Source organism: Glycine max, chromosome 20, assembly GCF_000004515.6.
Source record: "Glycine max cultivar Williams 82 chromosome 20, Glycine_max_v4.0, whole genome shotgun sequence".
NCBI lineage: Eukaryota > Viridiplantae > Streptophyta > Magnoliopsida > Fabales > Fabaceae > Glycine > Glycine max.
Window position 1 is genome coordinate 22,940,320 of NC_038256.2, and position 12,978 is coordinate 22,953,297.

Here is a 12,978-nt window from a genome sequence, read left to right on the forward strand (position 1 = left end):
TTTGTAAATCTTCTACATTTATTTCAAGAATTTGTACCCTGTAAGATATCTTACATAGTTTCTTCATTCCATTTTCCCCATATTTATTTCATTTTCTTAGTATTCTAATTGAGAAAAGAATGCTTACTATACTGATTTGGGGCATGGTTAATTAATTCCAATGTTCTTCTTTTTTCAAAAGATACGAACAAACGGTTGTAAAAAAGGATATGAACACATGTTTTCCTTGGCTAAATCAGAGGGACTTTTACCTTTCAGCCTTGAGCTATTATTGTTTTTGATTTTTGGATTGGACTCAGACCGTATTCATAGATTGACTTAATACTTGAACTGCATGGTGATTTTTTTTTATTAATCATATATGAGAATTCAATTTCATTTACCATATTAACTTCAAGTTTATACTCCAATTGAAATTCCTTCCCCAGTGAGGAATAGTTTCTGATTTTCTTATGTGTTGGATAAGAAGGTTTGCATTTGGATCTTATGTCTAAACTCTAAAGAATGTTTTTTTTAGGAAGACAACCATACTTCTCCTTTTGTTATCTCTAAATTTTTATATTTTTGTTTGTCATCTTAACGTACATAACATGTAACATGTTTTGATTTGAGGTTTAAGATAATGATACAAAAGTTTGGTTTGATGTAGGAGATGTAGGAGATTCATAGAGCTTATGGTTACTTTTTGAAGAAGGATTTTGTGATAAAGGAGAAACATTCATAAGTTGGTTCTCAATCTCCTTCCTTGCTTGTTCCTAATGATCTTAATAGTGTGTCTGTGTTCACTTTTTTTTATTTTTAGGACAAAACTTTGGTGTTGTTTCGCATATGCTTTTAGTATTGTTCTTTAATTAGAATTGGAGTTTCACCTTAGTAACAAATGTTAACATTTGATAGAAACCTTTACTACATGGTTTAACTAAGTGAATGATCGAGGCCGTACCCGAATCAAATAAACATTAAAATGCAGTAACCAGGAAGTGATCCTAGGTCATTTTCCAACGAGCAATGATAAACCAATTGTTCATAATATACTAGCAGTAACAGTAACAATGGGGGGGGGGGGGTTATTTGTTGTGTGAATTAAAGAACAAGTGAACTGAAATACGAAATTAATGATAGTAAAAACGTGTTGTTTCCTCTGATTCAGAAGCCATTCTCTTGTCCTAGGTTATGAAGAATTTGTCCCTAACAGTTAACCACTTAATCCAACCCTATTTTAGTTTACTAAGTGAAAATCAATTTAGGGCTGTCAATATGTGATTAAGCAACACATACACCAATTAACCCCTTGTTCATTAAGCACGAATGCAATTTAAGCACAGAGGCAATTAATCGAACACGAAGCGTGCACAGATTAACAGAATGCATGTGGGTTAATTGGTGAAGGGAAAACTGCCAGGAAGCTACATTATAAACAGAACCTCGAAGAGAGTTAAGCTTCGTTCTCAGAAGGAAACAACATCAGAAATTTAACCTTCCATAATTTCAACCAAAAACAGAAAACGCAATTGAAGCTAAAGGTAGAAACGTAAATGAAACTGGAAATAGAAACGAGAATGAAACTAAAGCAGAAACGTAAATGAAACTAAAGGCAGAAGAAGAAATAAAAACAAAATTGCAATTAGAAGCAGAGAATGGAAAAATGCATTACGTGAACAGTAACAATAAGCTCAGAAAACGTAAAACCCTAAACCCTATGCTCTGAATAATAGTCTAACAGAATAGCCTTTACATGAATCCCAAGGCTAATATTTATAAGGGTCACTCAGAGTCACTGGGCCCTATTACATTATTCTAGCCCAAAACGAAATAAACACTGAACAACATAAAATAAAATTGCAATCTCCTAATTAAAAATTAACTAAGGTGAACGTTGCTTTATTTGCCCTCTTTAAGTCCACGACCAAAATCCGGATTAAGCCCAATGCTTCATTAATTCCTGAAATTAGATTGAAAACATCAAATTAGTTGAATGAACCCAAGTAATAAAACTGTCTAATTAATTTGACAATTAAGACTAATCAGTAATTAAAATGGTGCAAAAAGGGTTAAGAATTAGGAGAAAATAATGGCATATCAGTGAAACTCTAATTTTGATTGGAGAACAACATCAAAAGCACTAGTAGAACTACATCTAAGTTTTGTCCTTGCTTTTCTTATTTTCTATAACTATTAATGTTGCTTGAGTACTTTATGTGCTACTATTGGGACTTTTGGCAAGTGTACCAATTGTCGTTGTAGGTTTCACATTTATAAAAGAGTTCGTCTCCACAGGGACTCGAGTTTACTTAATTCATTTGGAAGAAGGTTATTAGTTCAATAGTTATGTACAAATTTAATTGAATGTCATTGGTTTTGGTTTGACTAACTAAAGACAACTTAAAGTAAAAAAATAGTAAAAATAACAAAATTACGGGAATAACAGAATTCAGTGCGTCAAAAATCGTAGACTATGGAAACAATAATAACAACTTAAATTAATTCAAGAAAACATAGGATTGAATTTTATCGTTCATTCCTTTAGTATCGTAATAAGATTAACATCTATGAATTATTTTCCAATATTACTGATGCACACATAAGTATCCCAAGTCGATTCCACACACTTGGAACCTAAGAATATTTACTAAATATCGATCCCTCGCATATGCAGTAAATACCCCAACATTACAATTATATTCTTGTGCTTTTTGCAATCAAAACGTTATGCTCTATTCCTAGCAACTTAACGTAAAGAGTAAAATCATGCAGTTCAAATTCTAAGATTACTTTTCAGTCTCACTTAAAATCCAATTTCATGTGGTGTGACATTTTTGTTCTCTTTTTTTTGTTTTTGTTATTTTATTTTTTTTGTTCCCCCCCCCCCCCTTGTTTTTTGCAGAGGGAAATGCAAGGGTCATGCATGAGTGAACATGACATGCAAACGATGAAAATAGAATGTATGCAGTTGTCGGAACAAAAGAGCATGCATATGCGTGGTAATGCAGTGATTTATGCAAATGCAATGCACGAATATGATAAACGACAAATGCGGGAATGATATGTCTATTGCGATGCCATGAAGAGATGCATGATGCAATCAAGGAATATGCCAGAGTAAGTTTGCTATATGCCCCCTAATTGAGGAACCTAATGGAAATGATCCAAAGGTCCACTTCTAGTGATAAATCCAAAGGGTGGTTTCAAGTAATTTCACTGGCTTCTAGAGATATCATCCTCTCAGGTAATACATTATGGTGATAGGGACTATCAGCGACAAGGTATCACTAAAAGAGGAAAACTCTAGATGAGGCTTCACTGTCATCAAGCAAGTCGGAGAGTCAGCATGACCACAGATCGACCTCTACTCCTTATGGCTCACATAGACCTGGGTGTAGGGCCTAATATCTCAATGTGTGTGTGAGGTGTAGGTGTCATGTGTGTGTAGAAAAAGTATTTCTAACTATGATTGTAACCGATAGATAAACATACACCAAACACAACAACATAGCAAAGATTATACACACATATATGGACAACATAATAGATAAAAGGGAAAAGGGAACATATATAAAAAAGAAGTCATGATAAAAACAATGCACACTGACTAAACGGCCTAACTCTCTAACTGTCCCCAGTGGAGTCGCCAATTATCGTGACCTGCCCTCTGGCGGGGGGGGGGGGGGGGGGGGCGCGAAAAGGCCTCTCGAGATGGGCCAAGGGTGCATCTTCCGTAGAAGAAAAACACGTGGAGTCACCACCAACGTTTATTCGAGGAAAACGTCGGAAAAACCAAAATGGAAAAGGTCGAAGGTCTGCGTATTTTGAAAATGAGGGTTCAGGAGTCATTTACACACGGGGAAGGTATTAGCACCCCACGTGCCTGTCACAAGGGACAATATCCTTTAATCGAGTGTGCAAATCATGACTTCAAAACTATGTATTTTCCCTTTTTATGTTATCTTTTTCCCTTTTTATTTTTATCTTTGTTCCTTTTTTATGTTTTTTACTTTTTGGGGATTTTTATGATTTTTACCTTTTTGTGGTCAACAATGGTGTTTCCCTCACTCCTACGTATTCCTCAACTGCGATGAGGAAATCAAACCTACGTAGTTTTTTGAGAACTGAACGTTGGTTAAGTTGTTTTCATCGTTTTTTGAAAGATTGATTTTAGTTGCAAACAAAAGTAGTTTAAGGCGTTGGACCTTGAAACGATCTTCTCAAATTTGACAGGCGAGAATAATTAAGGTGTTGGACCTTGAAATGATCTCCTGATTTTTTTGATGAAATGAAGAAGTTTATGAGTTGGTTTTTATTTTGTTTTGGCTCATTAATCTTCAATCCTTTTTTAAAGATAATTTGCAGCGTTATTGACTAGTTAAAACTTATTTTACATTGATGGAAAGAGTTTACGACACAAACGATCGGTCGAAACTTATTTAAACAGTGATTAAGTGAGATTACAACACAAACGATAGGTTGAAATTCATTTAAATGGTGATTAAGTGAGATTAGAACACAAACGATCGGTTGAAATTCATTTAAATGGTGATTAAGTGAGATTACAACACAAACGATCGGTTGAATTTTATTTAAACGGTGATTAAGTGAGATTACGGTATGAATGATCGGTCAAAACTCGCTTAAAACTAAGAAAAAAATACTGAAAGTAGATGAGATGAAGATGAAAACATACAAAGCAGGAATGGACCCCTAAGGGTCCATAGAATGAATTCAAAGCTTCGAAATCGAAAACGTTATGGAAGCGTCTCGGCCTTGATTTTCTTCTTCTTTCTCTTTCTTTTCACTAATTTTAAGTGAAATATGCTTTCCCAGGGTGCTGAACACCTTCCTTCAGCCTCCCACTCCCTTTTATAGCCAAAACAGGGGAGGAGCTTGCCGCCCAGCTTGCCCAGGCGAGCTGGTTGCTTCATCTAGAAGCTTCCTGATGGGCCTAGATGGGCCCAGGGCTGAAGAACACCCCCTAAATTGATCAGTTCACCCCCATTTTGAGTTTTTGGCTTATTTCCTTCTGAAACATAGCAAAATCTTACAGATTGCGCGACAATTGGCTCTAAGCAACTTAATGTGGCCAATAGAAACCCGTATGTCAACAAACAATTGTCCCTAGACGAAATTAGGGTATGACAGGACGAGTACAAACTTGAGCATACATCAGACTTCCTACTGCTGACACATAAGGAATCCTCTGTATCTCAGTTCTTTCAAGGTTATTATTGGGGCATTGTTTAAGACTGAATTTGTCTCCTTTAGCTATTGGGGTATCTCCTGGTTTACTATCTTTCATGTTGAATCTATCAAGTACTTTATTGATATAGCTCTCTTGTGACAACCTTAGGATACCTTAAGAGCGATCTCATAGTATCTTAATACCTAACATAAAAGAAGTTTTCCCAAGATCTTTCATTTTGAAATTTTTCGTTAGAAATCTCTTGGTCTCCTGTAAGAAGCCTATATCTCTGCTAGCAAGCAGTATATCATCGACATATAATACCAAGAATATGTATTTACTCCCACTGAGCTTATGATATACATAATCATCAACTATATTTGCCTCGAAACCATATGAGGTAATGACTTGATGGAACTTGTAATACCATTGACGGAAAGCTTGTTTGAGACCATAAATGGATTTCTTTAGTTTGCATACCATGGACTTTGAGTCACCTAACACAAATTTTTCTGGTTGCACCATATACATAATTTCTTCAATGTCACCATTTAGAAACGCAGTCTTGACATCCATCTGATGTAGCTCTAAGTCAAAATGAGCTACTAGTGCCATTATAGTTCTAAAAGAATCCTTTGAAGATATTGGAGAAAAGGTTTCTTTATAGTCAGTGTCTTCCTTTAGAGTAAAGCCTTTAGCAACTAGATGATCCTTATATCTCTCCATATTACTGATGTGCCATCATTTTCTTCTATTTTCTAAACCCTTTTTGCACCATTTTAATTATTGATTGGTCTTAATTGTCAATTAATTAGGCAGTTTTATTATTTGGGCTCATTTAGCTAATTTGATGTTTTTAATCTAATTTCAGGAATTAATGAAACATTGGGCTTAATCCGGATTTTGGTTGTGGACTTGAAGAGGGCAAATAAAGCAGCGCTTACCTTAGTTAATTTCTAATTAGGAAATTTCGCAATTTTATTTTATGTTGTTCAGTGTTTATTTCGTTTTGGGCCAGAGTATTGTAATAGGGCCCAGTGACTTTGAGTGACTCTTTTTAAATAGCTGCCTTGGGATTCGTGCAGGGCATTCTATTCGGTTATGCTATTCATTATTCAGAGCTTTGTTTTAGGGTTTTCGTTTTTCTGTTTTGATGCTTCTGAGTTCGTAATGCAATTTTACGTTTTCTGCTTCTAATTACAATTTCGTTCTTGCTTCTTCTTCTACTCTCATTTACGTTTCTGTTCCATTTTACATTTCTGTTCATTTACGTTTCTGTTCATTTACGTTTCTGCTTCATGTTTCAATTGCGTTTTCTGTTTGAATCCATGGAAGGCTAGATTTTCTGGTGTTGTTTCCTTTTGAGGACGAAGCCCAACTTTCTTTGAGGTTTCGCTTGTAATGTGGTTTCCTGGCAGTTCTCCCTTCACCAGTATTCCAAATTCGTGAATATTAATCAGTGCACGCTTCGTGTTCGATTAATTGCCTCTGAGCCTAACTTGCGTTCATGCTTAATGGACGAAGGGCTAACTGGTGTATGTGGTGCCTAATCACGTATTGAAAACCCTAAGTTGATTTTTGCTTAGTAAATTGAAATAGGGTTGGATTAAGTGGTTGACTGTTAGGGACGAGTTCTCCAACCCAGGATAAGAGAATGGCTTCTGAATCAGAGGAAACAACCCGTTTTTAATATTAGTAGTTTCGTATTCCAGTTTACTTGTTTTGCTCTTTAATCACAAAACAAACAAACCCCCCCAATCGTTACTGTTACTGCAAGTATATTATGAACATTTGGTTTGTCACTGCTCGTTGGGAAACGACCTAGGACCACTTCCTAGTTACTGAATTTTCATGTTTATTTGATTCGGGTACGGCCTCGATCAAATTTGGCGCCGTTGCCGGGGAGCAGTGTCCAAAGGTTCATAATAGCTAGCTAGTGTTGTGTGTTTTATGTTTAATTGCTAGTATTGTGTTAGTATGTGTGTTAATGTTGTTTAGTGTCCTGGTATTTTGTTTAATGTGTGTTCTGTTTCAGTTTTCCCATTAAGCATTTCTCCTGTTTCAGTCTTGGGTGTTTCGCTGTGAAGATTGTGCTTGCGGCAAAAACAGAGTAGTAGTAGAAATCAATTAGAGACGGATTTTAGCGACCACCCATGCTGAATTATTTGAGATTTTTTGTTTTAGTAGCTAGGGTTGTTATTTTTGGCTGAATTTTTCTGTGATAACTTCTTTTAATCCATATTGTGTTGGAAAAATAGCTAGAGCCTTTAGTCTGGTCAGATTTAAAAGTTCCAAAAAACTAGCAAATTTTGTGTTTGTCAAAACTTCAAACGGCCATAACTTTTGCTCCGATTATCAGAATCGCAATTATTATATATGCATTTGGGGTAGAAAAAACTTTCCTATGCCGTGGCAGCCCGCCATAGGCCGGCTGAGGTCTCCATCATCCAAAAAAAGCGATTCTGTCAAAAGTTTTTTATTTTTCAAGTTTTATTCACTTATTTTTCTTAACCTACCATTTTTAGCTTTCATAGTTAGACTTTGAATTTTTGTCTGAAATGTTTTGTGCTATCTTCGCATCATTTTATAGGGTTGCTCACAAAATTTCAAGTCATTTGGATATCATTTGAGGGTAGCTGTAGTTCAAACCTACATCTTTATTTACATGACAAGGCAACTAGTTGTATGCATGCTGAATGTAGTGTATGACTAGAGGCAATCCATCTGACTTACAACCCTTTGATCCTGAGATAGATAGGACATTTCATAGATTAGTTAGGCATCATTTTATACCTTTTGATCATTCTGATCATTCCATAACTGGTGAATCTGTGCATTCTGTTATTGGTGATTTTGAACATCCTGATCTTGAGCATTATAATTTTGAGCATTATGATTCTGAGCATTCTGATTTTGCACATTCTAAGAACATGGCACAACCTCCACCTCGTGAGAGGACTCTAAGGGAAATGGCTGCACCTGATTTCACCTACGAAAGCTTGTGCATCCAATACCCTGATGAGGATGTCCCATATGTTCTTAAAACTGGACTGATTCATTTGCTTCCAAAGTTTCATGGCCTTGCAGGTGAAGACCCGCACAAACATTTGAAGGAATTTCATATTGTCTGCTCCACCATGAAACCCCCAGATGTCCAAGAGGATCACATATTTCTGAAGGCTTTTCCTCATTCATTAGAGGGAGTGGCAAAGGACTGGTTGTATTACCTTGCTCCAAGGTCCATCACGAGCTGGGATGACCTTAAGAGAGTATTCTTAGAAAAAATTTTCCCTGCTTCCAGGACCACAGCCATCAGGAAAGATATCTCAAGTATTAGACAACTCAGTGGAGAGAGCCTGTATGAGTACTGGGAGCGATTTAAGAAACTATGTGCCAGTTGCCCTCACCATCAGATTTCAGAACAGCTTCTTCTCCAATATTTTTATGAAGGACTCAGTAATATGGAGAGAAGTATGATAGATGCTGCCAGTGGTGGAGCCCTTGGAGACATGACTCCTGCTGAAGCCAGAAATTTAATTGAGAAGATGGCCTCCAACTCCCAGCAGTTTAGCGCTAGAAATGATGCCATAGTCATTAGAGGAGTGCATGAGGTAGCTACAAACCCATCTGCATCATCTGAAACTAAGAAGCTTGAAGGCAAACTGGATGCATTGGTTAACTTGGTAACCCAGCTGGCCTTGAATCAGAAATCTGTACCTATCGCATTGGTTTGTGGTTTGTGCTCCTCTACTGACCACCATACAGACCTTTGCCCTTCCATGCAGCAACCTGGAGCAATTGAGCAGCCTGAAGCTTATGCTGCAAATATTTACAATAGACCTCCTCAACCTCAGCAGCAAAATCAACCACAGCAGAGCAATTATGACCTTTCTAGCAACAGATACAACCCTGGATGAAGGAATCACCCTAACCTCAGATGGTCCAGCCCTCAGCAACAACAACAGCAGCCTGCTCCTTCCTTCCAAAATGCTGTTGGCCCAAGCAGACCATACATTCCTCCACCAATCCAACAACAACAACAACCCCAGAAACAGCCAACAGTTGAGGCCCCTCCACAACCTTCCCTCGAAGAACTTGTGAGGCAAATGACTATGCAGAACATGCAGTTTCAGCAAGAGACCAGAGCCTCCATTCAGAGCTTAACCAATCAGATGGGACAATTAGCTACCCAATTGAATCAACAACAGTCCCAGAATTTAGACAAGCTGCCTTCTCAAGCTGTCCAAAATCCCAAAAATGTCAGTGCCATTTCATTGAGGTCGGGAAAGCAGTGTCAAGGACCTCAACCCGTAGCACCTTCCTCATCTGCAAATGAACCTGCCAAACTTCACTCTATTCCAGAAAAAGGTGATGACAAAAATTTACCTAACAATTTCTGTGCAGGTGAATCTTCTTCCACAGGTAATTCTGATTTGCAGAAGCAGCACATTCCCCCTCTTCCATTCCCTCCAAGAGCAGTTTCCAACAAAAAAATGGAAGAGGCAGAGAAAGAGATCTTGGAAATGTTTAGAAAAGTAGAGGTAAACATACCTCTGTTGGATGCAATAAAGCAAATTCCAAGATATGCCAAATTCTTGAAGGAGCTGTGCACTAATAAGCGGAAGCTTAAAGGAAGTGAACGAATTAGCATGGGCAGAAATGTCTCCGCATTGATTGGTAAATCTGTTCCTCAAATTCCTAAAAAATGCAAAGATCCAGGTACATTCAGCATACCTTGTATTATAGGGAATAGTAAGTTTGACAATGCCATGCTAGATTTAGGAGCCTCTGTTAGTGTTATGCCTCTGTCGATTTTTAATTCTCTATCTTTAGGTCCCTTACAGTCAACTGATGTGGTAATTCATTTAGCTAATAGAAGTGTTGCCTATCTTGTTGGTTTCATAGAAGATGTCTTAGTTAGAGTTGGTGAACTGATTTTCCCTGTTGATTTTTATATCTTGAATATGGAAGATGGATTTTCTCAAGGATCAGTTCCCATCATTCTAGGCAGACCCTTTATGAAAACTGCTAGAACTAAGATAGATGTTTATGCAGGCACACTGTCCATGGAGTTTGGTGATATAACTGTTCATTTTAATATTCTGGATGCTATGAAATACCCATCTGAAGATCTTTCTGTATTTCGTGCTGAAATAATTGACCATGTTGTTGATGAATACATGACTGATCTTTATTCTAATCTGCATGCCTCTCACTCTTCATGCATTGAGTTTGAAATTGTACTTGATCATATGTCTGAATTTGATGCTGAGAGTGAATCTGAGAGTGATATTGATTGCATGCCTGGTGGTGGTGTTTTACCTCTTGAGATTGATTTTATAGAGTCAGATAGGACTAACCATGTTTCAGGAAGTACACATACCTCTGACTTTCTTTATGAGGTAAAGGCTGAGAAACCATCTCCTTCTACCACTGTCCAGCCGACCACACCAGAATTGAAGCCTCTGCCATCAAATTTAAAATATGCTTACTTGGATGATAGCAAGAGTTTTCCAGTGATTATATCTGCCTCCCTTGCTGATGAGCAAGAGGAGAAGTTGTTGTCAGTTCTCAAGAAGCATAAGAAGGCTATAGGTTGGACCCTGGCGGACATTCCTGGTATTAGCCCATCCACATGTATGCATCGAATAAATTTAGAAGATGGAGCTAAACCAGTAAGACAACCACAGAGAAGACTCAACCCGGTGATTCTTGATGTAGTGAAGAAGGAGATAACCAAGCTTTTGCAAGCTGGAATCATTTATCCTATCTCCGACAGCCAATGGGTGAGTCCCGTCCAGGTAGTCCCGAAAAAGACTGGCCTCACAGTGATCAGAAATGAGAAGGAGGAGTTGATTCCTACTCGGGTGCAGAACAGTTGGAGAGTCTGCATTGACTATAGGAGGCTGAACCAGGTTACCAAAAAGGACCATTTTCCCCTGCCATTCATTGACCAGATGCTTGAACGCCTGGCAGGTAAATCCCACTACTGTTTCCTTGATGGTTTTTCTGGTTATATGCAAATTACTATTGCTCCTGAGGATCAGGAAAAGACCACATTCACCTGCCCCTTCGGCACTTTTGCTTATAGGAGAATGCCTTTCGGCCTGTGCAATGCCCCTGGTACCTTCCAGCGGTGCATGATTAGTATTTTCAGTGATTTTTTAGAAAATTGCATAGAGGTGTTTATGGATGATTTCACTGTATATGGATCCTCTTTTGATGGTTGTTTGAATAGTTTGGAAAAAGTTTTGAATAGATGCATTGAAACTAACCTTGTTCTAAATTTTGAAAAATGTCATTTTATGGTTGAGCAAGGTATAGTTTTAGGCCACATTATTTCCAATAAGGGTATTGAAGTAGATCCTGCAAAAATTTCTGTTATTTCACAATTGCCTTACCCCTCTTGTGTGCGAGAGGTGCGATCTTTTCTTGGTCATGCAGGATTCTACAGGCGCTTTATAAGGGATTTTAGCAAAGTAGCCCTTCCACTGTCCAACTTGTTGCAAAAGGAGGTGGAGTTTGACTTTAATGACAGATGCAAAGAGGCTTTTGATTGCCTCAAAAGAGCGTTGACTACCACCCCCATCATCCAGGCACCCGATTGGACAGCCCCTTTTGAGCTTATGTGTGATGCATCAAATTATGCATTGGGGGCTGTCCTTGCTCAGTAAATTGATAAATTGCCCAGGGTGATATATTATGCTTCTAGGACTTTAGATGCTGCCCAAGCAAATTATACTACTACTGAGAAAGAGCTTCTAGCCATAGTTTTTGCTCTTGAAAAATTTCGATCTTATTTGCTTGGTACTCGCATTATTGTTTATACTGACCATGCAGCTCTAAAGTACTTGTTGAAGAAGGCTGATTCTAAGCCTAGGTTGATCCGATGGATGCTCTGGCTCCAAGAGTTTGACTTGGAGATCCGTGATAGGAGCGGAGCACAAAATCTAGTTGCTGATCATTTGAGTCGGATCGAACGTGTCTCTGATGCAGATTCACCTATTCGGGATGATTTCCCGAATGATCATTTGTATATATTGTATAGTATTTCTGACTCTCTTTCTACTCCCTGGTTTGCTAACATTGTCAATTATTTAGTTGCCTCTGTTTTTCCTCCCTTAGCATCTAAGGCCCAAAAAGATAAAATTAAAAGTGATGCTAAGCATTTTATTTGGGATGACCCCTACTTGTGGAAATTGTGCAGTGATCAGGTCATTAGACGGTGCATTCCAGATCATGAGACTGACTCAGTCCTGCAGTTCTGTCATTCTTCCGCACCGGGAGGTCATCTGGGTGTTCAAAGGATAGCTCGCAAAGTGCTTGATTGTGGTTTTTATTGGCCCACCATCTTTAAAGATGCGTGGAAGATCTGCAGCACTTGTGAGCAGTGTCAGAGAGCAGGAAATACACTTACATGGCGACAACAAATGCCTCAGCAACCTATGCTATTCTGTGAGGTGTTTGATGTCTGGGGTATAGATTTCATGGGTCCTTTTCCTGTCTCTTTTGGTTATGTTTACATTCTCCTTGCAGTTGATTATGTTTCAAAATGGGTGGAAGCCAAGCCCACTAGAACTAATGATGCTAAAGTTGTCGCAGACTTCGTCAGGTCTAATCTGTTTTGCAGTTTTGGAGTACCTAAAGCAATTGTTAGTGATCAAGGAACCCATTTTTGCAACAGGACAATGCATGCCCTGCTTAAAAAGTACGGGGTGGTACACAGGGTATCCACACCATACCACCCCCAGACTAATGGACAGGCATAAATTTCTAACAGGGAAATCAAGAGAATTCTAGAGAAG

The 12,978-nt window shown here is 38.1% G+C and overlaps 1 non-coding gene across 1 annotated transcript; it reads right to left on the reverse strand.

The window, feature by feature from the left end:
• Positions 1–8,481: 8,481 nt before the first annotated feature.
• LOC113000860 (small nucleolar RNA R71) lies at positions 8,482–8,588 on the reverse strand. The gene has a single exon (XR_003266181.1). It is a non-coding gene; the product is annotated as a small nucleolar RNA R71 (small nucleolar RNA).
• Between the last annotated feature and the right edge of the window lie 4,390 nt (positions 8,589–12,978).